Source organism: Cherax quadricarinatus, chromosome 18 (genome assembly GCF_038502225.1).
Source record: "Cherax quadricarinatus isolate ZL_2023a chromosome 18, ASM3850222v1, whole genome shotgun sequence".
NCBI classification, from domain to species: Eukaryota; Metazoa; Arthropoda; class Malacostraca; order Decapoda; family Parastacidae; genus Cherax; species Cherax quadricarinatus.
Genome location: NC_091309.1, coordinates 38,683,258 through 38,711,234, shown reverse-complemented (window position 1 = coordinate 38,711,234; position 27,977 = coordinate 38,683,258). Strand labels below are relative to the sequence as shown.

Here is a 27,977-nt window from a genome sequence, read left to right as displayed (position 1 = left end):
TATCATACCTCAGTTTTCTGATGATGACTCTAACGATTCTAATGAGTCTGTTAATATTACCACCTCTAGTGAAGATGATGGCATTTTTAATACACAAGCACCCACGCAAAAGTTCCCTCCTCCCCTTGATGAGTCCAGCAGGGATAGTGTGGATACAACACGTGACATTACTTGCAGGCGTTCAGACCGCAGTACACGAGCGAAGTGCAAGAAATAATGGGGATTACAATTTTCCAACTTAATGTTCAACATTTCTTTAATAACCGTTACCTTCTTGAGATTGAACTACATAACTACAATCCCGATGTTATACTTTTGAACGAGACAGCTGCAAGAGTTGATCAACATATTAAATTACGTGGTTACTCTACTGTGGAGAAATCGAGAGGACCCTTTAGGTGTAGCTATCTTAGTTAAATTAGGCTATACATTTAAAAATATTCATGTTGATGAAGATAACATTCTTGCAATAGAAATGACAACGTCTCATGGACAACTAGTGATCGTAACTGGATATTTTCCCCCGAGACAACAATATATAGTCAATTCCTCTACATAGGATATTAAGCAGGAATATTCCAACAATTCTAGCTGGAGATTTTAATGCTCATCACCCTGCCCTCTTCAACAGTGGAGCTGGTATTCCACTGGGTGACTTAAAAGGAAAACAACTCTTTAATATCATGACAGCTAGAAACTTGTCATTTCAAGGCCCATTCTTTAAATCGTACATTGGACCTCATCCAGGGACACCAGATATAGTACTGACAAACAGAGACTGTGACATCTTCCACTGTCGTATATCTCCTGGTGGAAATGTAGGATCTGACCATATCCTTGTTATAATACAACTACAAACTTCTCCATTTAGAATACCTGTAACTCCTAAACCCAATCTTAACACCCTAGGATTTGACCCCTTCAGGGCATATCTGGGTGAAGATGAAATTGTGTCATTGGAAAATCTACCTTCCAATGCAATTGATGATGCAATCAGGTCCCTGCATAATCGAATAATTGAAGCTACCAATGCAACTTGTCAATTAGCTTCCACAAAGATATACCAACAATATAAACCTACTAGGGAAATTAGAGACAATTTAAGAAATTATCAAGCCGAATGTCGAAGGCATCTTCAAACGCAACAACCACCAGCAGCTACACTGCACCGATTAAGGCAAGAATTAATTAACATGATTAGTCATCACAAACAGGACATATGGAAATTTCTAGTTCTTCAAGCTAATCAGTATAAACGGGAACCAGCAAAATTTTGGAGTAAGATCCGACAACTTTTAGGGGCAAAGCACAAGGCTCCTAACTACCTAGTTCATACCTTCACTGATGAGGATGATGATGATGTTGAAATTAAACTTGATGATCCACAGGACCAGGCTAATTTGATGGGTGATGTATGGGAGAAAATTCTCTCCCACAATAACAGTCGTCAATTTAACAATAATCATTATCAGTTGGTAAATGAATGGAGAGATGAGAACTTGGATGATCTACAACCACTACCTTCCATCGATACTTCAACTCTTGTAGATACCCACCCGCTTACTAGACCTATTACATTACTAGAGATAAGTCAGGTTATTGGAAGAATGAGAAATAGAGCCCCTGGCCTCTCTGGAATAACAATGAAACAAATAAAGTACCTACCTAGAAATTGTAAACAGTCTTTGGTAAATATCTTTAATGCCATCTTGGCCTCCGGACATTTTCCAGTTGTTTTTAAGACTGCTAGGATGATCTTTCTTGGTAAGCCCAATAAAGACATCCACCAACCTGGGAACTATAGACCAATATCTTTACTTGAAGTCACTGGAAAAGTTCTTGAGAAAGTCATTTCCAACAGATTGAACTACTATATGGAGTTTAATCACTTTTTTTCTGAAATACAATTTGGCTTTAGAACACATAGAGGTACCAATCATGCAATAAATGTTATTTTCGATACAGTAGCAAGTCTAAAACATCAGGGCAATCTTGCCTTAATTGCCACCAGAGATGTTCATAAAGCTTTTGATAGCTTATGGCATGATGGCCTTATATACAAACTCATTGACCTACCAGACCATAACTGGACCTTTCTCAGATTAATATATAATTTCTTAACTCAAAGAAAAATCATTCCCACCTTTCATGGCAGGTCGACAGAGCCTTTTATACCGACAGCTGGTGTCCCACAAGGTTCTTGTCTAAGTCCAATTCTATTCAACATTTATGTGAATGACCTTCCTCAACCAGAGTTTAATGACACAATTGTGACACAGTTTGCAGATGATGTTATTCATGTCGTCTCATCAACTCCGGTAACAGGAAAATACAAGTATGAGAGAGTCATAGAAAAAATGAATATTGAACTTCGTAGAACATCTAATTGGGAAAAGAAATGGAGAATTACAACTAATCCTGACAAGGTCCTTGTTAGCACGATAGGATGTTTTGCATCAACAATTGAAGATAAAGGGGGTATCTCCATCAGAGGTACACCTGTAGCCATTAGAAACCCTAACAAGATTTTGGGATATGAAATAGACAGGCTGCTCCACTCAACATCTCATGTAACTAAAAAGATCAACATAGCCAAAGCCGGTCTTAGCAGTCTCTTTCGATTCAATCAAGCCCCTCAACATGTCAAAAAACATCTGTATAAAATGATAGTAAGACCAATACTCGAATACCCTTGTGTCCCAATGTCATTAACAACAAAGACCAACATGCTACGGCTACAAAGGGTCCAGAATAGAGCTCTTCGCTTCATTACCGATACCAAGAGGAGAGACAGAGTTAAAATGGCAGATTTACACATACAACAAGATATTACTGCCATAAATGTACGCCTCGACACTCTAAAAAAGAAACAACTCTATTCAATGCAAGAACTATACATGCCAGATAGAGAACATCCTATACAAGTGGTAAATACCACGGATTATATAATCAATACTCCTCCTCACAGGACTCAAAGAATGACTCTCCCACAGAGAGTCCGTCGTTTTATACATAAAGATGATTACCATCGACCCATGATATTGAGCAACCTCCCTGATGAAGAAGATTGGGTAGCACCAGAACCCTTCTATGAATGCTAAGAAAATCATCGCCCCCAATTAGGGAGACATCTTATATAACAATCTAATGTAAAAATTATGCTACTTACCATGGCTGGACACCACCTTTAAGAAGCCATTGTTGCGTCATTCCATAAACTGGCCAAAAAATTATTGCCTTTATTGTCGCATAAATATCCGTTGTGCAATCGCAAAAAAAAAAAAAAAAAAAAAGCAGTTGCAACTTGTATAATTACTACCAATTCAGAGTCATGTACTTATATTCTGTTATATCTATGTGACTCTGATGGGTTAGTCTTATACCTCTTAAAGAATATCTTATCATTTCACGTACACTTTTTAAATTACACCAAAGTGGTTGGGCCACTTACCTTTTATATCCTACCTCTCTCCCCCCTCCCACCCTTTTCCAAAATTTCTATCCTTACCCATCCTTCTTCCTTACCCATCTCACCAAAGCTCTGGTCTGGATACCGATACCGATACCTTGGAGATGAGCATTCCAGTCGGAGGTGGCGAGCTCAGAGCAAGGGGCCGACCAGTTTCCTTTTTCCCACAGCCAGGTTGTGCGTGTAAATTCTTTACCTCCTTCTGATGGAATCTTCAGTGTCGTGAAGACAGCCTTGTGGTCAGATGATCCAGCATAGCCAAGGGGATGGAAAGTGACTGTACCTTCAGATAGATCACTCACTAATGGATCGAGTCAGGAAATCAGCAAAGTTTTTCATGTCAAACACTGCAAGAAGTTTTTGAAAATTCTTCTGTATATAATGTTGGATGAGGTCACCAACAGTTATGATATGCTGACACTTATGTTGAAGCAGAAGGCAGTCTATATTTTCCATCAGAAAGTTGGAGTCTGCTTACTGCCATTGAGGTCTGTACATTGCACATATTAGTACAGAGGTACTGGGGTTATGAATAGCCTAATGAACATTTCCAGGGGATTTGGAGCGGCAACATCAATGAGCTGGGCATAAACACTTTTAGAAAAGCACACGACAACGCCACCTCCCTGACCCTGCCTGTCTCATCTGTGAGGTGTAGCCAGCATTTCTAACAAAGTTTTCCGGATCTCTGTCGTCCAAAAAATATCTCAGCGACGATCATGTCAGGACGATGAATGTTCACGAAACTGTGTGGGAGTTTACCAATATTGGTGATAAAGCCTCTAATGTTAGCAGACAGGATACTGATTGGCTCCTCATGTTTGTGTTAGAGTAGATGTGTGTAAGCTTCTTGCTCTTAAGACATGTAGGACACTAGAGCAACCCCTGGGATGTAGCTCTGTGGTCTTGTATAAGGCACAAAAACCACGTTCTGAAACGAGATAGGAGTAGCTGGGTATGTGACGAATGTGTTCACCAGTTCTGAGATTCTGCTGGTTTGTTTCGAGAATACATCTTTAAAGAAGTGCTGATCCTGTCTGTCAAGCTCCTGTTTGTTAGGTAAGACACATATGCAACAGTTAGGTATCTTTATTTCGAAACGTTTCGCCTACACAGTAGACTTCTTCAGTCGAGTACAGAAAAGTTGATTGAAGCAGAAGAGACTTGAAGACGATGTAATCAGTCCATCACCCTTAAAGTTTTGAGGTGGTTAGTCCCTCAGTCTGGAGAAGAGCATAGTTCCAAAGTTTGAAACAATATGGAGTTGAAGTGACAGGATGGAGCCTTATATAGCGCCAGGAGGTGAGACAGGTCACTAGTAGAACGCAAATGTTGGGAGGTCAGGTCCCTCTCAAATCCAGCCGCTCTCACTAGTAGAGGTAGTCGAAGTTGATGATTCCAGGTCTGTACCAAGATACCCTTGTGTTGCAGTGTCTGACAGATTGAACATTAAAATGGTATAAAATACCGACAGATTGTTAGGTAAGACACATACGTATTTTATACCATTTTAATGTTCAATCTGTCAGACACTGCAACACAAGGGTATCTTGGTATAGACCTGGAATAATCAACTTCGACTACCTCTACTAGTGAGAGCGGCTGGATTTGAGAGGGACCTGACCTCCCAACATCTGCGTTCTACTAGTGACCTACGTCTCACCTCCTGGCGCTATATAAGGCTCCATCCTGTCACTTCAACTCCATATTGTTTCAAACTTTGGAACTATGCTCTTCTCCAGACTGAGGGACTGACCACCTCAAAACTTTAAGGGTGATGGACTGATTACATCGTCTTCAAGACTCTTCTGCTTCAATCAACTTTTCTGTACTCGACTGAAGAAGCCTACTGTGTAGGCGAAACGTTTCGAAATAAAGATACCTAACTCTTGCATATGTGTCTTACCTAACAATCTGTCGGTATTTTATACCATTTTAATGTTCAAGCTCCTGTTTGTTATGATAGTAATCTTTTTGCATCTGATATATCACGGGCATTTGTCAGTGGTGTGCCTCCTCTGGAGGCAGTGCTCCCACTGCCACCAGAGAAGGTATGCTATTTCCTGGGAGGATAGTATCCTATTTCCTGCACTACTACTGTTTCGTTGCAGATTCATGAGCTGACTTCCTCTGTATTTTATGTTGCTAGTGAGCCGGATGATTATGTACCTGGAATGTGTTTTCCTGGAGCTGTGTTGGCAAGAGCTGAGACGGATGTTGGTGGTTGCCTCTTTCTCTTTCATGTCCCCGTCTAGCTCTACCGGATATATCCCTGCAGCTTGTGCCTTGGAACTTGTTCAGGTACAAGTCAGTCAGCTGATTGTTAGCTACAACAACCACTGGTGGAAAAGAACCTGACTCGCGGTCAGCAGATGAATCACTGCTGTCAGGTGTATCAGCAGGTGTTGGAACAGTGATGGCAGGCATACTGCTAGGTGTAGGAGGAAATATGACAGATCCAGGACTTGCTGGATAATGGAACTATTCCACCTGCGGTGGCCAAATAAGTTGCACTGGAATTTTCAGAAGTGGTGTTTTGAGCTCTATCTGCCTCTGGAGCTAGAGCAAACAGATTTCCACCAGTTTTTTTGCTGCTGAGTTAATCTCAGTCTGTGAATTCCAGGCCTTGTCAGTAGTGTCAGCATCAGCCGAGCAACCTATGCCAGTTAAGGTAGGCCTGTTCTGGTTATCTACCAAAGTTTGAAACCAATCTTATGATTATAGGAGCTCAAGAAGCGATCACCCCCTTGATGCACTAGCCTAGCTGCAACCTTACAACACAGCCCAGTAGAGCAGTGTTGTACAACCGAGTGGAGTCCCAGAGACGCCTCTAATCCTTCCTGTAGTGGTTCTAGGTTCGTTTCTGGTACATGTGCCACAGGTTCTTGGATATCTGTTAAGCTTCTGAGCTGAGCCACCTGGCTACAACAGACTTTTTCCACCATAAAGTCTATGTAACTCTAATTGGAACACTTGAGCTCCAATTACTTAAGATGTTCCAATCTCCTGGTTGTGTAACCACAAACACTGCACTGCACAAAGTTGTGGCACAATAACCACATAGTGAAGTTAATCTTGCTATTTCGCATTGCGAAGTCACCACAGAAGAAAAAGTTTTGCGAGATTACGATAAATTTATTCGGGGAGAGAGAGTGGCAAGTGTGGTAGTGAAGGAGTGGACCCGTTATATTCTCTCTCATTTTTTTCTCTGTATCTGTCCGTCTGTTTCTTTCTCTCTCTTTTTCCTGTCTCTTTCTTCTCTCTTTATCTTCCTCCTCTCCTTTCTCTCTCCCTTCTCTCTCTCTCTCTCTCTCTCTCTCTCTCTCTCTCTCTCTCTCTCTCTCTCTCTCTCTCTCTCTCTCTCTCTTTTTTTACACAGGGTTTGACAAGGTTAGGTTAAGGATCCCTAGCTTTATTGACAAGCTATTTACAGGTTAAGGATTCCTAACTTTATTGACAAGCTAAGAGCTGTTACCTACAGCAGCTCCTTTGAAAGCATTTTTATTGTTATGAAACATACAAGTAGGGTACAGGATGAAGTTGGAGCCATCTGTGGGCCAGCATTTTCATCTGTTCTCTGACTTTATCTCGTTAACATCATAATGCTGTACGAATGTGTTCCATACTCGAGTCATCCTGGGGATAAATGATCTCAGATGAATGTTCCGGAGAAGGGTATAGCCAGAGTGAAATTGCTGGTTTCTGCCCGTCTTTTGGTATAGAAACTTGCTTCAAGCTGTCCTCGATGTGGAGCCAAGTGTGGTACTTTGACAATATTGGCCTTGTACATAACAGTAAGGTCACCCACATCCCTCCTGTGTTGAAGGCTCTGCTGAAATGACAGATCTATCCAGGATTGGTCCAGGCGAGAGATGAGATGTCTTGCTCTGTTCTCTACTCTGTCAAGCAGTCGCAGACGAGAAGGGGGCAGGCGAACCAAGAAAGTGGAGCATACTCAAGGTATGAGCGTACTTGTGCCTCGTCCAAAATCTTGCAACACCTGCTGTCAAGGAGGTGCGAAATACGGCGAAGTGCTGTAAGCTTCCTGGCTGCCTTGTTTACAACGTGGTTTTTCATGGTTAGTTTGGAGTTAAATTTCACCCCAAGGATATCAACTTCTTCCTTAGGTGACACCCTCCCACCGGCATTGCCATCATGGTGCCTAGAGATCATCATTTATGTTTTCTCAGGTGCATATGTTACTTGCCATCTATTTCCCCAAGCTGATATAGCTCTTAGCTGGTGATTGATGTAGCTTAGAGCAGCTGGCATTTCTTCTCTTGGATAAGTGAATGTCAGTGTACAGTCGTCTGCATATGCATGGGATTCTGGGATGAGATGAAGAAGGTCGTTGGAGTAGACATTCCATAACAATGGTCCCAGCAAGCTTCCTTGTGGAACACTTGCCCCAATAGGATGTCTTGCTGATTCTGTTTCATTGAGAACTACCCTTAGAGATCTACCATGAAGGTAATCACTGAGAAGACAGCGTAGAGCCTGCAATTCCCAGTGCTTGAAGTTTTGCTAAGAGGCCCTGGTGCCACACCCGGTCGAAAGCGCCAGCAATGTCCAGTGACTTTGAATTCATCCAGTGACTGGTGCCACATAGTGGAGAGGTTTAACAACAGATCAGCAGCAGAGTAACCTTTCCTGAAGCCATATTGCCGATCACAAAGTAGTGAGTGGTTGTCAAAAAACTGTCATTTGTCTTGAGATTATTGTCTCAAGGATCTTGCCACTGATTGACAGGAGTGACACTGGTCTGTAGTTACTGATTTCTGCTCTGCTCTTCTTTTTGTGAACAGGGACTACATTTGCCTCTTTCCACAGAGAGGGCCATTTACACTACTAGGCAGTGCTGAAAGATGCGATTTAAGAAGGAAATGCACCTCTTGCTGCCTTATTGTCACCACTGACAGTCTCTCTCTCTCTCTCTCTCTCTCTCTCTCTCTCTCTCTCTCTCTCTCTCTCTCTCTCTCTCTCTCTCTCTCTCTCTCTCTCTCTCTCTCTCTCTCTTTTTCCCTCTCTCTCCTCCTCTCTCCTCCTTTCTCTCTCTCTTTCTTTGACAGGCAACAAACGGCAATCAACTCCGTCAAGACTGAAAGAAAGTCACTCATGTAGCAACTTAATCATAAGAACATAAGAGCATAAAGAAGGAACACTGCAACAGGCCTACTGACCCATGAGGAGCAGGTCCATGTCCCTCCCCCGGATTAGCCCAATTATCCCCCACCGGATTAGCCCAATTATCCCCCACCGGATTAGCCCAATTATCCCCCACCGGATTAGCCCAATGACCCACCCAGTCTGGTCACCTCCACTCAAGGATGGAGCACGGCACCAGACCCAGCAGCACAAGCTAGTCAGGTCCTACTTACACCCACCTACACCCACTCATGTATTTATCTAACCTATTTTTAAAACTACACAACGTTTTAGCCTCAATAACTGTACTCATCCACGACTCTATTACCAAACCAGTGCTTTCCTATATCCTTTCTGAATCTGAATTTTTCCAACTTGAAACTATTGCTGCGAGTCCTGTCTTGGCTGGAAATTTTCAGCACGCTATTTACATCTCCTTTATTTATTCCTGTTTTCCATTTATACACCTCGATTATATCCCCCCTAATTCTACTCCTTTCGAGAGAGTGCAGATTCAGGGTCCTCAGTCTATCCTCATTTGGAACATGGGATCATCTTTGTCATCCTCCTCTGTACGTTTTCCAGAGCATTTATATCCATTCTGTAATACGGTGACCAGAACTGAGCAGCATAGTCTAAATGAGGCCTAACCAAGGATATATAGAGTTGAAGAACAACCTGAGGACTTCTATTATTTATACTTCTAGATATGAAGCCAAGAATTCTGTTAGCTTTATTGCGAACACTAATGCACTGTTGTCTTGGTTTTAGGTTACTGCTAACCAGAACTCCTAAATCCTTTTCGCAATCAGTAGTATTAAGATATACATTATTTAGTTTATATGTGGCATGGTTATTTAACTGTCCAACATTTAGAACTTTGCATTTGTCAATATTAAACTGCATCTGCCACTTCTCCGACCATTGCATTAGTCTATTCAAATCATCCTGGAGTGCTCTAGTGTCCTCATTAGAATGAATTGGACGGCCTATTTTGGTGTCATCAGCATATTTGCTTATGTCGCTATTTATTCCCTCATCTATGTCGTTTATGTAAATTGTGAACAACAACGGGCCCAACACTGACCCCTGAGGAACACCGCTTGTGACGTGCCCCCATTCTGATTTCTCCCCATTTATGCAAACACTCTGCTGTCTATTTTTCAGACATGCCTCTACCCAGGAAAAAATTTCTCTTCCTATTCCGTGTGCCTCAATAGCCTCTGGTGTGGAACTCTATCGAAAGCCTCACTGAAGTCCTTATATACAATATCATATTCATTACCATGATCTACCTCCTCAAACACCTTAGTGAAAAAAGTTAGTAAATTCGTAAGACAGGAACGCCCCTTTGTATAACTGTTTTGAGATAAATTAATCAATCTTTGCCTATCAAGATGGCTACGAATTGCTTCGGCAATTATTGATCCCATAAATTTTCCCACTATGGTGGTAAGGCTTATTGGCCTATAGTTCGAAGCCAAGGACCTGTCACCTGCCTTGTAAATAGGTATTACATTTGCCATTTTCCACTTATCAGGCACTATGCCAGTTTGTATTGATATGTTAAAAAGATTAGCCAAAGGTATGCTAAGTTCCTCTTTACATTCCTTTAACACCCTTGCAAACAGTTCATCAGGACCTGGGGATTTGTTAGGTTTTAGTTTCTCTATTTGTCTGAGGACCATGTCACTAGTTACCGCAATCGTACATAGTTTATTATCATCCTGTTCTACATAATCTATTTCAGGAATATCGCTAGTATTTTCCTGGGTGAAAACTGAGAGGAAGTAGGTATTGAGAATTTCACACATATCCTTATCACTGTCAGTGATCTGACCAGAGTTACTCTTAAGTGGGCCTATCTTGTCCCTAATCTTACTTCTGTATACCTGAAAGAACCCTTTTGGGTTAGTCTTTGAATCCCTTGCGACCTTAGCCTCATAATCCCTTTTTGCTTTTCTTATTTCTTTCTTTATTTCTCTCTTTAATTGAATATATTGATTCCTTAACTGATCATCCCCTCTTCTGATACGCCTATATATGCCTCTCTTTTGACCAATGAGATGTTTTATTCTATTGTTCATCCATTTGGGATAATTTTTGTTAGATCTAATTTCCCTACTCAGAACAAAAGTTGTCTGGGCAGCTAGAACTGTGCTCTGAAAAACGTCATATTGGCAACCAAGTATTGTATTGGCGACAAAGTATCGTTACAACAGGCCCAAGTAGTGGAACTTCAAAGCCTAGATACCTGTATCTGCTTGCATATTCTAGAAGAGACCCATCATGCAACTGGATCTGACGAACTGTGCCTCTCTGCCTAGGAGGGCACCTGTTGAGTATCTTTGTTTTATCCCCTTAGATTATTAACCCCAGGTCCTGACACGAGGCTAGTACACGATTAAGAATGTTTTGGGTGTTGGAGAATCCGGTGGTGTGAATCATTATATCATCAGCAAAACTAACCATATAATGATGTGGCTGGCTAGGCATAGCATTAAGTAAGGCATTAATCAGAATATTGAAAAGGGTGGGACTAAGCACACCTCCCTGTGGGGTTCCTAATTCAAAATCTTTAGTTACACTTTTATGTCTCTGGAACAACACAGACGACTTTCTGTTGGACAGGTAACCTTTAATCCAGCGGAGAAGTCATCCTCCAACATCCATTCTGGCAAGTTCACTAATGATTACATGTCGGTTGGCTACATCAAAAGCGGATTTAAGGTCAAGGAAGGTGGTGTATGAGCTGTCAGTGTGCAGAGTGAGAAAGGTGGTAATGCAATGATGCACACAACTTCCATGCATGAAGCCATGCAACCGGGGAGACAAGAATTGCTTAATTCTGTGCATAAGACGATTAAGAATCATCCTTTCGAATGTTTTACACAGGCAGCTAGTGAGGGATATTGGGCGAAATGAGTTTTGTTGATTGGGCTTCGGAATGGGAATAATGAGGCTGTTGGTCCATTATTTAGGGAGCTCCCCAGTGATATAGCTCATGTTATATAATTCAAGTAAAGGATTACCTGGTACTCGACACAGCAATCTGAGTATGTTGTAAGTAATACCATCCTCACCAGGCGACGTGGAGTTGCCCTTAGCGCTGCATCAAGTTCATAATTAGTGAAAGGAATGTTGCAGTCATCTGCCTTGCTGAGCATAAAGCAAACAAATCTCTCCCTTGCATCATATTTGTCCATTAATTTCGCCTGTGTGGTACTAGGAAGGTTGTCATAGCTAGATGTAGCAGCCCAAGCACTGACTAACTCATTCGCCCTATGTAAGGGATGAGGGTGCGGGATCTGCCCAGTTCTGTTACCCTTAATTCTATTTATGTCCCTCCATGCCCGGCTAAGTGGGGTGTGAGCATTGAGACCATTGACAAATTGTTTCCAGTCTGCCGCAGCTCTGTCATACGCTCTCTGGCAGCAGCAAGGGCAGTTTGGAAGAGGCTCAGCATTTCAGGGGTACGATGGTTTCTATAGGCTAGGCCTAGTCTGCGAGCAGTGCGTTTCAGTGTTCGAAGTTTAGAATTATTGTAATAGGTATGATTTTTATAAGACTTATGATTATTATGGAAGTCATTTGGATTTAAAGTAGTAGTAGGTTTCAGTGGCGGCTCTAAGTAGTTCTGAATACTGCTCACAAGGTCATTGTTAAAAGTCTCGACAGAGGTACACTCATAGGAATTATACCAGTCAGTCACATGTGCAACAAAGTCATCATGCTGATCAGGGGGAACATTAAAACGTTTCCGTTTGAATATCCCACCAGGGAGGATAGTATTACCAATATCTAGGGAGGTTAGCCTTGGGAAATGATCTGATGATATATCTGTTACAATGGAAGACTCACAGCTGGCAGAAGTAATGTTGAAGCCCAGACACAGATCAAGGACGCCTCCATAGATGTGTGTGGGTTCAAGGTCACCTACAATTTGCGCATTATCATGACTGTTTAAGAATGACAACAGTTGATTGCCATTACGATTACCAAACTGAGAGTTTCCAATGCTTTTGTGTCTTGCATTATAATCACCAATAATAAGAGTAGGCTCAGACTGAGCACAAGTTGGGAGCTCCAAGTAATTCAACTTATCAGCAGGAGCGTACAAGTTAAATATGTTGAGAGCAGAGTTCCCAATATAAATCCTAACACCGTGATACTGTAGCCCCTCTGTTTTCTTATGTGCAAGAAGTTGATGGGGAAGTGATTTTTTAATATATAGAACACAAGAATTAGTAGATTTGAGGTTATATGCAACAAATGATGGCAATTTATTGGGTTGGGATTTTTCAGACTCTGCACTCTTGTAGACACACAATATCAATGGATTCAGTAGTTACTTTATGATGAAGGTCAGAAAATATTTTTCTAAGTGAGGCAATATTCCAACTTAGAATGGATAGTTTATACGAGTTTGGTTCCATTATAAAAGTCCAGGGATAGAATTCAATTTCTCAGCAAAATGAAAAAACTTACTAAATAGCAAACAGACATAATCAACATCTATATCAATATCATCAGTATTATCCTTATCCACGAGTCTCTTAAGTGCACTTCCATTATGGAGACCTCTTGGGAGTCTTTGTTTAGAGAGGTCACGGCGCTCTTTGTGAATGTATGGAAGTTGACACTATCCCTCGCACTCACCTCTCCACTTTTATTACACTCAACACTATCATCACATGTACCACTTCCCTCATCATTATGACCAGTGATACATACACCATTATCGACAACCGGGTCATCTCCACACTCAGTATCTATCAATACATTACACTCATCAATTTGACTATCATGATGGTCTTCACTACCCTTATCATCTTCACTGTGATTGTAAACACCATTATCAGTTTCATCATTTTTGTAATTAACACCACTGCAATCATCAGTTTGTTCATCATCACCACACTCATTTTCATAATGGCTGACAGTCTGTGGGTTGATGTGCTATGGAACGAGCAATTTGCCAACAACGCTGTAGGGACAATTTAGGTAGGTTAAACAAGGTATATGCCGACACCAGACGTCTGACTCGTCTAGGTGGCATACCCCAATGTATAAGTTATTTGCTATGCACAGTACTATTGCAGAATACCCCAACGTAACACATTATTTGCAGAACACGCTTAGCTATGCACAGTACGATTGCAGAATACGCATACGCTTGCAAGGTGGATACGCAACAACAAAGCTGACAGCAAAATCTTCACACCAAACAAGCTAGTAGCCAGCTGTTGAATGATCACACAGTAGCAAGGCTGACCATAGCAAAGCAACTGACACACACAATTTGTAAAGCGTTGGCAAAGCTAAATGCAATGCCAGACAGCAAGCTACACACTGTTCCACAAGATTGACCATAGCGAAGTGAGCACACCGAACAAGCTAGTAGCGAGCTGTTGAATGATCATACAATAGCAAGGCTGACCATAGCAAAGCAACTGACACACTAAGTTTGTAAAGTGTTGGCAAAGCTAATGCAATGCCAAACAGCAAGCTACACAATGTTCCTGCTTCCAGCATCACCCTAGGCTCAACCCTTTCTCTAAGTTCAGCTCCACCTCCCGGACAGGCCCCCATATTACAACCCAGGAGTCCAAATGGCCTGTTATCCTGGGTGTAAAGGGAGCAAAATAAACACAGAAAAATTTTTGACATATTATCCTTCACCAATTTAGAACAGAAGTATGTACACTATATGCACTATGTACAGCAATAAGTATTAGTGCACTCCACGGTAAGCAAGGCAGAATAGAAGCCACTAGAGAGAAGACCGTGCTTCAATCAGCTCTAGAATCGGAATGACAAGGGCAGACACAAGAGTGGTACCCACATAACCTCTGCGATTGCCAAAACCATCTTCTCATTGGCTGGAACCTGGGTACTGGTTGAACGACGGGGCCCCATCGTCAACCCTCAGTCCCCTGGTTTGCTGGTTGGGGGAGTTAGCCTGTAAAGAAGGGTGTGTACATGTGCCGAATAAAGGTTATGTACTCTTTGCATGCCACACCCCTCTATAAACGTGTACATCCTGGAGCCTACCCATCAACCTTTTATCCACCAATACATAATCTAACAAACTACTTTCATTATGTGCTATATCATACCTTGTATATTTATTTATCCTCTTCTTCATAAAATATGTATTACTTATTACCAAACCTCTTTCTGCACATAGCTCAATTAAAGGCTCCCCATTTTCATTTACCCCTGGCACCCCAAATTTACCTACTACTCCCTCCACAACATTTTTGCCCACTTTAGCATTGAAATCCCCAACCACCATTACTCTCACACTTGGTTCAAAGCTCCCCACGCATTCACTCAACATTTCCCAAAATATCTCTCTGTCCTCTACACTCCTCTCTTCTCCAGGTGCAAAGACGCTTACTATAACCCACTTTTCACATCCAACCTTTATTTTACTCCACATAATCCTTGAATTAATACATTTATAGTCCTCTTTTCCTGCCATAACTTATCCTTCAACATTATTGCTACTCCTTCTTTAGTTCTAACTCTATTTGAAACCCCTTTGAAAGTCCTTTCTAAAATTTTCTCTTGTACGATTAAAGATATATATTTTTTCATTAATGTTAATGTAAAAATTTTTAATTTTTCACCAAAAGAACCTTAGAAAACTTACCTAACCTTATTATAACAAGAGAAATTTATTTTAGCCTAACCCAACTAAATATATTTTAGATTTGTTTACAATAATTTAATACTAAGCAAACACAGTGAAATATATTTTTTTTCGTTAGGTTCAGAATGATTTTGGCGACATTATTGCATACACAAATTTTCACTTGTTCTATAAGGCAAGATGAGCGTTGATATTTAAGCCAAGATCGCAAGTTCTTCCTATTCGGCACGACATTATATTATATATATATATATATATATATATATATATATATATTAAATATAGGGAAGTACCACAATAAGATCACAATAAACATTTGATATGAGATTATGCAAAACAACCACTGTGGAAGAAAAGCGAAATTCCAAGCACTGGAAATCCAGCACTGGCCCCTGTGGGACGAGCCTGTCACCTCTGCTAGTCTTGATACAACCTCCGTGGTTATCACTCAGTCTTTTTCGTGGATATCCTAAGAACTTTTGTAGGAGCCTTAACGTTATCCCTGCCTGTGTTGTACCATAACGAATGAATTCTTACAATCCAGAAATAATGAATCCATCCTGTATCTTAGTGTGGAATTCCAGAGATTGCGTCTTTCAACTTTTGGTGGTTGTCGTGTACGAATTTTCTGGTCTCCATGTGCTTCACTATTCTCCATTTAATAAACTTCTGTATTATTCTGGACATTACGCATGTGAAAAGTACAGGTCTGTAGTTCAGCACTACTTGCTTGTCTCTCTCTTTATGAATATTGCTAATGTTTATACTCTTACATTTCAGTGACCTGTCGAAGGTTTTTTTTCTTCACTGATGCACACAGTGTTTCTGTACCTTCTTTGAAAATGCATAGATGTATATTATCAAGTCACATTGTTTGCTGTAGTTCGTTCACTTTGTAGTTTCTTCATATCATCCCTTGACGTGAAGATAATGTCTAATGTATCGTTGATGTACCTCTGTCTATCCAGTGCTGTTCCAGTCTAGACAGTGAACACCTTCAAATAGCCACTCTAATTCCTGGTAGTGTTTTTGTCGCCCTCAGTACTCTATTTCCCTGGTTAATTTTTCAATGTTATTTTACCACGATATGGCTGTTTGGAAGGTTGGTTTGACTTGGCCTTTGTCGTTATGTCGGTCTCATTCTTTCGTTTTCTATTCTCACCCTCGTGCTGCCGTTCCTGCCAACTGTACTCGCTTCTGTGTTCCCTGCACTCCACATCTTTCTGTGTATTTTTTTTCATGCTATAAGATTTTTTCTACTTAGCTGCTTTGCATCTCTGGGAAATCTATGGATTCTCTTTGTTCTTCCAGTTTCCATTTTCCTCTGTCGGGATGAATGTTTTCTTCACCTTCCGGTACATTCCAAATAGATGCTCTATCATCTTTGTTCATCTTTCCATTTCCCCCCAACCCCAGCTGTGCTCTAGGAAGTCTCACATCCTTGTGTAGTCTCCTCATATACAGTTTGGCTTTGCTTTCCTTGTTTCTCTCTTGGTTTGCTTGTACCGGAAAGTTGAGCTCAAGAACTGTGATATCACTATCCCACAGAGGCTCCTCGTAGTCACCTTTCTCTGTCTGACTAGTGGTAAGGGCCAAATCAACTGACTGGTATGTTGTCTCCCTTCACTCACCTTTCTTATCGTTTTCTTTACGTGATGGTACGTGAAGTTCCTCATCCCTGCCTCCATCAGTTTATCTTTCCATGTTTCTGATTCTTCTTAATATTAAAGTCTTCCAAAACGAGCAGCGTCGAAGTGATCCTGTGGGTTTGCTTTTGTTAGTCCTCGAAGAGTGTTATTTCCCTGTTGTTGTCTACATATTAGTCTCGATATTCTGTTGTTTGGTGTTGAGCTGTAGAATACACCTACAACTACCTTCCCTTATTTGATCATGACTGTTCCCGCTAAATAGTTTTGTACTTCTCATTTTGGATTGCAATTTGTTCCTCAAAACTCCACATGTTCCTGACCAGTTATTTGGTTGATGTGTGCCTCAGGAGATGTGCCTGATGTTATACTCACCCCAAGATCTTTTTCCTTGAGTGAGGCTTGTAGCTTCTGGTACCCTAGACTGTACTCCGTCTGCGGTCTTTGTTGCCCTTCCCCAATCTTCATGACTTTTCACTTGGTGGGGTTGAACTCCAGGAGCCAATTGCTGGACCAGGTCTGCAGCCTGTCCAGATCCCTTTGTAGTTCTGCCTGCTCCTCGTCCGATTGAATTCTTCTCATCAACTTCACATCATCTGCAAACAGGGACACTTTGGAGTCTATTCCTTCCGTCATTCGTTCACAAATACCAGAAACAGCATCGGTCCTAGGACTGACACCTGTGGAACCCCACTCGTCACAGGCGCCCACTATGACACCTCACCACGTACCATGATTCGCTGCTGTCTTCCTGACAAATATTCCCTGATCCATTGTAGTGCCTTCCCTGTTATCCCTGCTTGGTCCTCCAGTTTCTCACTAATCTCTTGTGTGGAACTTTACTCACCTAATTGTATTCGCTCAATTGTGGTTGCAAGGGTCAAGACTCAGCTCCTGGCCCCGCCTTTTCACCGAGTGCTACTAGGTCCCCTCTCTCCCTGCTCCATGAGCTTTATCATATCTCATCTTAAAGCATATGGTTCCTGCCTCCACTATGTGTGTGTACTCACCTATTTGTACTCACCTATTTGTGGTTGCAGGGGTCGAGTCCTAGCTCCTGGCCCCGCCTCTTCACCGGTTGCTACTAGGCCCTCTCTCTCCCCGCTCCATGAGCTTTATCAAACCTCGTCTTAAAACTGTGTATGGTTCCTGCCTCCACTACGTCATTTTCTAGGCTATTCCTCTGCCTTACAACTCTATGACTGAAGAAATACTTCCTACTATCTCTCTGACTCATTTGTGTCTTCAACTTCCAATTGTGGCCTCTTGTTTCTGTGTCCCCTCCCTGGAACATCCTGTCTTTGTCCACCTTGTCTATTCCACGCAGTATTTTATATGTCGTTATCATGTCTCCCCTGACCCTCCTGTCCTCCAGTGTCGTCAGGCCGATTTCCCTTAATCTTTCTTCATAGGACATTCCCCTTAGCTCTGGAACTAACCTTGTCGCAAACCTTTGTACTTTCTCTAGTTTCTTGACGTGCTTTATCAAGTGCGGGTTCCAAACAGGTGCTGCATACTCCAGTATGGGCCTGACATACACGGTGTACAGTGTCTTGAATGATTCCTTACTAAGGTATCGGAATGCTGTTCTCAGGTTTGCCAGGCGCCCATATGCTGCAGCAGTTATCTGATTGATGTGTGCTTCCGGAGACATGCTCGGTGTTATACTCACCCCAAGATCTTTCTCCTTGAGTGAGGTTTGCAGTCTTTGGCCACCTAGCCTATACTCTGTCTGTGGTCTTCTGTGCCCTTCCCCTATCTTCATGACTTTGCATTTGGCAGGATTAAATTCGAGAAGCCATTTGCTGGACCAGGTGTCCAGTCTGTCCAGGTCTCTTTGAAGTCCTGCCTGGTCCTCATCAGATTTAATTCTCCTCATTAACTTCACATCATCTGCAAACAGGGACACTTTTGAGTCTAACCCTTCCGTCATGTCGTTCACATATACCAAAAATAGCACTGGTCCTAGGACCGACCCCTGTGGGACCCCGCTCGTCACAGGTGCCCACTGTGATACATCATTACGTACCATGACTCGTTGTTGCGTCCCTGTCAGGTATTCTCTGATCCATTGCAGTGCCCTTCCTGTTATATGCGCCTGATGCTCTAGCTTCTGCACTAATCTCTTGTGAGGAACTGTGTCAAAGGCCTTCTTGCAGTCCAAGAAGATGCAATCAACCCACCCCTCTCTCTCTTGTCTTACTTCTGTTATTTTATCATAAAACTCCAGAAGATTTGTGACACAGGATTTGCCTTCCGTGAATCCGTGCTGGTTGGCATTTATACTCCTGTTCCGTTCCAGGTGCTCCACCACTCTCCTCCTGATAATCTTCTCCATAATTTTGCATACTATACACGTCAATGACACAGGTCTATAGTTTAGTGCCTCTTTTCTGTCTCCTTTTTTGAAAATGGGAACTACATTTGCCGTCTTCCATACCTCAGGTAGTTGCCCAGTTTCCAGGGATGTGTTGAAGATTGTGGTAAGTGGCACGCACAACATATCTGCTCCCTCTCTAAGGACCCACGGAGAGATGTCCGGTCCCATTGCCTTTGAGGTATCGATGTCCCTTAGCAGTTTCTTCACCTCCTCCTCATCTGTATGTATGTCGTCCAACACTTGTTGGTGTATTCCTTGCTGGTGTCCCCATCTGGTCTGTCCCCCCAGAGTCCTTCCTGTCTCTACTGTAAATACTTCCTTAAATCTCGTGTTGAGCTCCTCACATACCTCTTGATCGTTTCTTGTGAGTTCTCCACCTTCTTTCCTCAGCCTTATCACCTGGTCCTTGACTGTTGTCTTCCTCCTAATGTGGCTATACAGCAGTTTCGGGTCAGATTTGACTTTCGATGCTATGTCGTTTTCATACTGTCGCTGGGCCTCCCTCCTTATCTGCGCATACTCGTTTCTGGCTCTTCTACTAATCTCCTTGTTTTCCTGGGTCCTATGCCTCCTGTACCTTTTCCATTCTCTGTTGCACTTAGTTTTTGCCTCCCTACACCTTCGGGTAAACCAAGGACTCGTTTTGGTCTTCCTATTATTTCTGTTTCCCTTGGGAACAAAACTTTCCTCTGCCTCCTTGCACTTTGTTGCCACATATTCCATCATCTCGTTTACTGATTTTCCTACCATTTCTCTGTCCCACTGAACCTCCTGCAGGAAGTTTCTCATACCTGTGTAGTCCCCCCTTTTATAGTTTGGCCTGTCCCCTTCAGTTCCTGTTACCTTCTCCACTTGTAACTCTACTATATAGTCAAAACTCAGAACCACATGATCGCTAGCTCCAAGGGGCCTCTCGTAAGTGATGTCCTCAATGTCTGAACTGCTCAGGGTGAACACAAGATCCAGTCTTGCTGGCTCATCCTCCCCTCTCTCTCTGGTTGTGTCCCTGACATGTTGATGCATGAGGTTTTCAAGTACCACATCCATCATCTTGGCTCTCCATGTTTCGGGACCCCCATGTGGCTCCAGGTTTTCCCAGTCGATCTCCCTGTGGTTGAAATCGCCCATTACCAGTAACTTTGCTCTGCTCGAGTGAACTCTTCTTGTCACCTCAGCCAGTGTGTCCACCATCACCCTGTTGTTTTCTTCGTACTCCTCTCTTGGCCTCCTGCAGTTCTGTGGTGGGTTATACATCACTCCAATGACTACTTTATGTTCTCCGGACTGAATTGTACCTACAATGTAGTCTCTTTCTCCAATCATGTCCATGCCTTCCATTTCCTCAAATCCCCATTGGTGTTTTATGAGCAGTGCAACCCCTCCTCCCCCTCTACTCCTTCTATCTTTCCTCAGGATCTGATATCCTGTTGGGAAGATTGTGTCTGTTATTGTCTCAGCGAGTTTTGTTTCTGTGACTGCTATGATGTCTGGGGATTTTTCACTGATTCTTTCATTCCACTCCTCATGTTTATTCGTTATTCCATCCGCGTTTGTGTACCAAACCTTTAGTTTCTTTTCTATCATTGTGGTCATGCAAGAATATTGGGGTTGGGGGAGCGAGAGCCTTGGTGGGGGCCTGTTACAAAAAACGCGATTCTAAAAGCTTAGAGATCTCCAGTGAATACTAGAAAGGACTGCCCTTCTAACATCCAGCCTGTTACTGGGTTTTCGTAACAAGTAGTCAGTATCCTTGTCCAATTATCCATTAGAATTCAGTATAATTCAATAGTTCTTTAGGATTACAACTGGTAGGCTACTAACTAGAGAAATTAAAATTTAGTAAATTTATTAAGTCTAGAGGTATATTATCAAAGTAAATTAAATCACAGCAATCAAAATAAAATCAATCTCTCGAGTTCAATATTATTGTGCTGAAAGCACATATCACATTTATAATTCTTAAGTACCGTCAGGTACATTAACATTTAATAAGATATTACAAATATGTACAAGTAAGTGTGTGTATGCGTGTAAGTGCTCTTAAGTAGTTAGCTATGTCTCAAGAATCGAATAAGACTTAAACAAGTGACTGACAAAGTCCTCAAATAAACTAACTTCTTGACCGACTGGCAACCCAAACAGTCTGCTTGAACAACAAAGAATGCTAAGCCCAATAGCAATGCAATATCAAGCGACTGCGACACAGAATCAGGAACTGGGAAATAATATAACGACACTAAGTAGGGACCATCAGCAGATCCTCCACAAAAGTTACAAAACTCCCATAATACTGAATCTATGTTCAGCATAGGAAAAAACTGTGACTGTGACAATACACAGGAACCAGTACAAAATTAGGTCAGAAGCTATAGCTCGGGACCTGAGATGTTCAGAGTGTCAATGTGACACACAACCTCAGTACAACGTCGAAAATCACTAAGTCTATACAATGTTCTGTGAACAAAGTTCTACAGAACTAACAAGAATAATGAGACAGACAATCTGTCCAACCAGCAAGCGAGTCTACAGCAGACTGAAAACTTCACGAGAGGTGAGGACACCCCCCCCTCGATCACGTGATAGCTACGTGGACAACTGCAGCTCAGAAGCCGGCAGTATAACGAGCGACAAGCGATAATTACAGTAGTTTGACAATCAAGACTAACTGAGCACATTTTATACACATCCTAACAACATAAGCTAAATAACAATATAACAGTCAAATAATAATATAAAGTCATACATTTACGATTTAGCTATTATCGCAAATATAAGCAATATAAAATTAAATGAAAAGGTAATATACATTATATATACATAATAATCATTGTAACCCATTCAGGGGTTGCAACACCCCCCCCCAACACGACAGAGGGTCGCACTAGGAGTTGCATGAATGTCTTTCACATTATTTCTGGTTACTCATGTCAATATTATTATCAAAATAAATATTAATTAGTCTATCTTGTGCCAAGCACCTCTACAATTTCACAGCGTCCGTCACTAGGATATGTCCCTAGTACTAGGGCAGTACACCGTATCGTATCTCTTCATACTCGTGGTTATGTACATCAGTGTAGAGACTGGATAGCGCTGACAAGGAGGGCACGTTGAGGCTCGATCATAGTAGAGGAGACTGCATTCCACTCTTTAGTAGTGGTTGTGGAATGCGAGGCAGTATGAACATCTGAGTATGAAACAGCATAAGGTGTGTAGTGAGGGGGGGGGGTCTGCGACAGGACAGTGTTACGTCACGCAGTACATCTCCCGCACCACACTACTCACTCAACACTCAGCTTGTCTCCTCCTCACACAACATTACTGTGAATATATAAATATAATAATTAGACATGACATGAGTATATATAGTTAATATGGGCTGGAGGGATTAAGTTACTTTACTGAATTTGACATAGCAAGTAACAAAAGGTATTTGGGCATAAATTTACGTAAATTTTAAATGGGGAAGTGCCCAAATACTCGTCAAAATGTTCAAAGGACACCACAAGAGCTAGAGCATAATTTTCTGGTGTCGTTTGAGCTTAGATGAATAGTAACATATAGGATGGAGAATATCAGTGGATGTTGACTGTTGGAGCAGCACAGCACCCACTGCATAGCAACTCGCATCTATATGTAAAAAGAAGGGAAGATTGAAATTAGGACTCTTCAACACAGGAGCAGAGGATAGCAAGCGCTTCAACCTTTTAAACGAGTCTGAACAATCTCTAGTCCAGATGAACTGAACTTTGCTACTAGAGAACATAGTGAGAGGTGTAGGTGGAGGTGTGTGTGCTGGCTTGCCTGTCACTTGACACACGTGGCAACGTCGCACTTGATCAGCTACTGTTTCCTTCATCTTTGGCCAAGTAAAATGTTTTGCCAGTTTACCGAGTGTCTTCTTGACACCCAAATGTCCTCCTATGGGACTATTGTGAGCAAAATCAATGGCTTATTCACGAAATGTAACTGGTAACACTGCTAGATGCTTGACTGTGTTGGAAACACTATCAGCTGACAACTTACGTGTATTTTTCTCCATCAGTACACCGTTACTATAATAGTAACAATTATCGAGATCCTTTGCTTCACTCTCAGTAACTGCTATATCTCTCAGTTTTTTCAGTGACTGATCAACAAACTGATCCTTGATTAAATCATCATGAGTTAGAAATTTAATGTCAGTTGTGTCCTGACTAGGTTGATGACCGGGGGGAGTCAGTGTTAATGATCCTGGGCGCAAAGCGTCACTAAACAACATATTCAAGCCCAAATCATTGTCATCAACTAACTCAACAGGAGACAAGGATGGTTGTTGAATCTTTGACATAGCTCTAGTAATTGTGCTGAGAGGAAATAAAATAGGTTTCTCTCTACAAGCTTCAATGGCATAATTATCATCAGTGGTATTATCAATCACAAGTGGTTCTTTACATATACCAGCATGAAGGATATCGTTCCCTATCAACAAGTCCACTGACCTGATGGGAAATACACCACTGGATATACCCACTGAAATATAACCAGTATAATAGCTTGTTTCAATATACACTTTGTGCAGAGGCACTTTTATAACAGCCCCTCCATAGGCTTCTAACAATACATCTATCTTGCAATAGGTATCGTCAGTTATGGGCAGTACATCTTCTCTTAATAACGTGAGATAACTGCCAGTGTCTCTGAAAGAAATTATCTCAGTTAGATGTGATTCGTCAAATCCTACTTTATCTCTCGAAAAGTAAGGACTCATCGCTGAACGAATCTTTTCGTCAGATACACTTTCTGACACTAGTCATCTATCCTGAGTAACATTATCTAAAACAGTAGGATAAGAGGAATTGCTAGGATTTTGGTGCCTTTGTTGCTCGGAAGAGGATACGACTTGAGTGGGGGCGCCAGCCGCACGACTGTTTCTCGTATCTCTTTCTAACTTATAGCAATACTCTCTAGTATGTCCTTTTCTGTTACAATAGGTACATTTAACTTCCTTCTTCTCGATACCAGATTTCTGTTTAGCCACAGAGACAGATTCAGGATTGTGAGTTTTCCTGGTAAAGGTACGAGAAGTTACAGTAGCAGATACATCAGGCCGGCAATAAGCAGCTGATTTAGGTTGCCAACTTCTAAGACAATTTTTAGTTACCTTGTTTCTTTGTGTTTTAGTACGTACAAGTTTGTGAGAAATTTCGTAATTGTCTGCTAATGCTGCAGTTTCCAGAATATCCGAGGTAGTATGATCGATCAGATACTCTTGTATGTCAGCAGACATACAGTTGTTAAACTCTTCGTGTAGTAACAACTGAACAAGGCTGTCGTAGTTGTTACATTTAGCAGCTCTACACCACCTCTGAAATGCAACTTTTTTCTCACGAGCAAACTCTACACAAGTTTGATCTTGTCGTCGTTGTAACGTACGAAATGCTCTTTGATAACTTACAGGTAACAAGTTATATGTCTCTAGAATAGTTTGTTTGACAGCGTCATAACTAATGTACTTGGCAAATGGCAAAGCAGCCGTACAAGTTTGAGCTCTTCCTGTCAATGCTGTATGCAGCAATGTTGCCCAATGCTTACGTGGCCAGTTCATAGCACGAGCCTGGTTCTCAAACACATCAAAATATGTGTCTAAGTCACTTTCAAAAAACTTAGGAACCATGGATGCAGCTTTCTGCACATTAAATGTGTCCTGTGATCTATCAGTCTGTTGTCTTAACAGACGAACATTTTCTCTCTGGAAATCTTCTTCGTTCAATTTCCTCTGTGCCTCTATTTGTGCAGTCTGCAACATTAGGAGGCGTTCAAACCTCTCAAACTGTTCCTGAGAGATAGGACCAGTGGGTAATGGAGGAGTAGGGAAATTAACATGGTCTGGACGGTCCTTAGGTCGGACACTTGGTCCAGCCGTCTCTAGAGAGTCTAGATCTGGTCTAGGATAAGTAGATACAGGTGTATCATACACTATACTAGTATTAGGCTGTGTCATACTACCAGCTATACTCTGTACTATAGTGTCAGTGAAGGAAGGAGCGAGCGAGAACTGATCTACACTAGGCTCAGACACTAGGCTCACTTCTGCTCTAGTTGTTCTTTCTTCATCAAATAGTCATACTTCCTAATTGTGACACTAGGCTTTCTGAATCTGAATCATAATCAGACATATCTGTATGAGCAGGAAACAATATATCTTTAATTAATGCTCTGACAGTTTCAGCGGTGTAATTCCTGTTATACGTCACACCGAGATACTTGGCTACTCGCCAACACGTCTGAAGTTTTAATGTACTTAACTCAGACAAAGTCAGAGTATCAATTAACTGTTTCACTTTGGCATACATCACGAAAATAATTGTACTACGAGAGAGTGATTATGGGAAACTACAATCCTGATAGGAATTTTAGTGTTGGTTGTCTTAGAGTTAGAACTCATAAACAGTATTTCCATCTCCTTGGATCAAGAGACTCAGTCAGGTACATACATCCACCTGGTATGTTGTACAAGACTAAACTCAAAGTCTTCAGATTAGGAAAGTACTCAAAGTGTTTGATCATAGTTACTAGTATGTCAAACTGGACAATTTCTCCAACACCTTGGATCAAGAGCCTCCCGGACAGGCCCCCATTTGTTACAAAAAACGCGATTCTAAAAGCTTAGAGATCTCCAGTGAATACTAGAAAGGACTGCCCTTCTAACATCCAGCCTGTTACTGGGTTTTCGTAACAAGTAGTCAGTATCCTTGTCCAATTATCCATTAGAATTCAGTATAATTCAATAGTTCTTTAAGATTACAACTGGTAGGCTACTAACAAGAGAAATTAAAATTTAATAAATTTATTAAGTCTAGAGGTATATTATCAAAGTAAATTAAATCACAGCAATCAAAATAAAATCAATCTCTCGAGTTCAATATTATTGTGCTGAAAGCACATATCACATTTATAATTCTTAAGTACCGTCAGGTACATTAACATTTAATAAGATATTACAAATATGTACAAGTAAGTGTGTGTATGCATGTAAGTGCTCTTAAGTAGTTAGCTATGTCTCAAGACTCGAATAAGACTTAAACAAGTGACTGACAAAGTCCTCAAATAAACTAACTTCTTGACCGACTGGCAACCCGAACAGTCTGCTTGAACAACAAAGAATGCTAAGCCCAATAGCAATGCAATATCAAGCGACTGCGACACAGAATCAGGAACTGGGAAATAATATAACGACACTAAGTAGGGACCATCAGCAGATCCTCCACAAAAGTTACAAAACTCCCATAATACTGAATCTATGTTCAGCATAGGAAAAAACTGTGACTGTGACAATACACAGGAACCAGTACAAAATTAGGTCAGAAGCTATAGCTCGGGACCTGAGATGTTCAGAGTGTCAATGTGACACACAACCTCAGTACAACGTCGAAAATCACTAAGTCTATACAATGTTCTGTGAACAAAGTTCTACAGAACTAACAAGAATAATGAGACAGACAATCTGTCCAACCAGCAAGCGAGTCTACAGCAGACTGAAAACTTCACGAGAGGTGAGGACACCCCCCCTCGATCACGTGATAGCTACGTGGACAACTGCAGCTCAGAAGCCGGCAGTATAACGAGCGACAAGCGATAATTACAGTAGTTTGACAATCAAGACTAACTGAGCACATTTTATACACATCCTAACACCATAAGCTAAATAACAATATAAGTCAAATAATAATATAAAGTCATACATTTACGATTTAGCTATTATCGCAAATATAAGCAATATAAAATTAAATGAAAAGGTAATATACATTATATATACATAATAATCATTGTAACCCATTCAGGGGTTGCAACAGGGCCTATATGGGGCTGTGGTGTAGGTGGGGTTTGTGTTGATGGGGGTGGGGTCAGAATGCCCATAAGGGACAGCTGTTGGGGTGAGGTTTGTGATACGGGGGTTGGTGGCAGAGGGAACAGTGAGTGGGTTGTAGTATAGGTTGCTCAGTTGCGTTGGGAATGTCGCGGGTGGAGTCTTTTGGTGGGAGATTCTGTGGGGTGTGTTTGCCCTTCCTCCTGTGTCTGGGTCCTGCTCATTTTCATTGCTTCTCGTTCCTCCTTGCGTCTCTGTACCCTCTCTTTCAGTGTAGTCCTTTCTTCTTGTGTTCTGTCGCGGTCGAGGTATACTCTCTGGTACCCCTCTTTGTCCCTCAGTCTTGCTTTCTCTTGCAGAATCCTGGTTCGAACTGATTCTTCCTTGAAAGTTACTCTGACAGGCTGTATCCTTCCACTCGCAAACCACCCAATTCTCTGAAAATTTGTCACCTGGGTCATATTGCCCTCCCCTATTGTTTTCATGATGCCTTCAATCATTTTTTTCTCCTCCTGTTTTATTTCTTCAAAGTTGGCCCCCTTGGCTTCTTGGAGCCCGTACACAAAAACTGACCTCGCCCTTTCCTCCTCCCACTGAGTCTCCATCTGCTTCCTCTGAGGCATTTTATTTCCTTCCATTGACATGTTCTTGCCTTCAGTCCCTGTCATATCTGAAACTTCTATTCTCAGTGAACTGTCTTTCCTGACCAGCTGTCCCTTGCTACTGCAGTTGGCTGTTAGAATCTCTGCATATAGCAAACCTTCATTGTCTTCGGACCTGTCGTTTGATCTTAGTGTGCTCATCGTCTTTTCCCTGGCCCCACGTGGGTC

At 41.7% G+C, this 27,977-nt stretch overlaps 1 protein-coding gene across 10 annotated transcripts in view; it reads left to right on the top strand.

Annotated features, from left to right (window-relative positions):
* LOC128689495 (uncharacterized) overlaps window positions 1–27,977 on the top strand; it is a 755,803-nt gene that overhangs the window by 338,627 nt on the left and 389,199 nt on the right. The gene's annotated exons all lie outside the window — the stretch shown is intronic.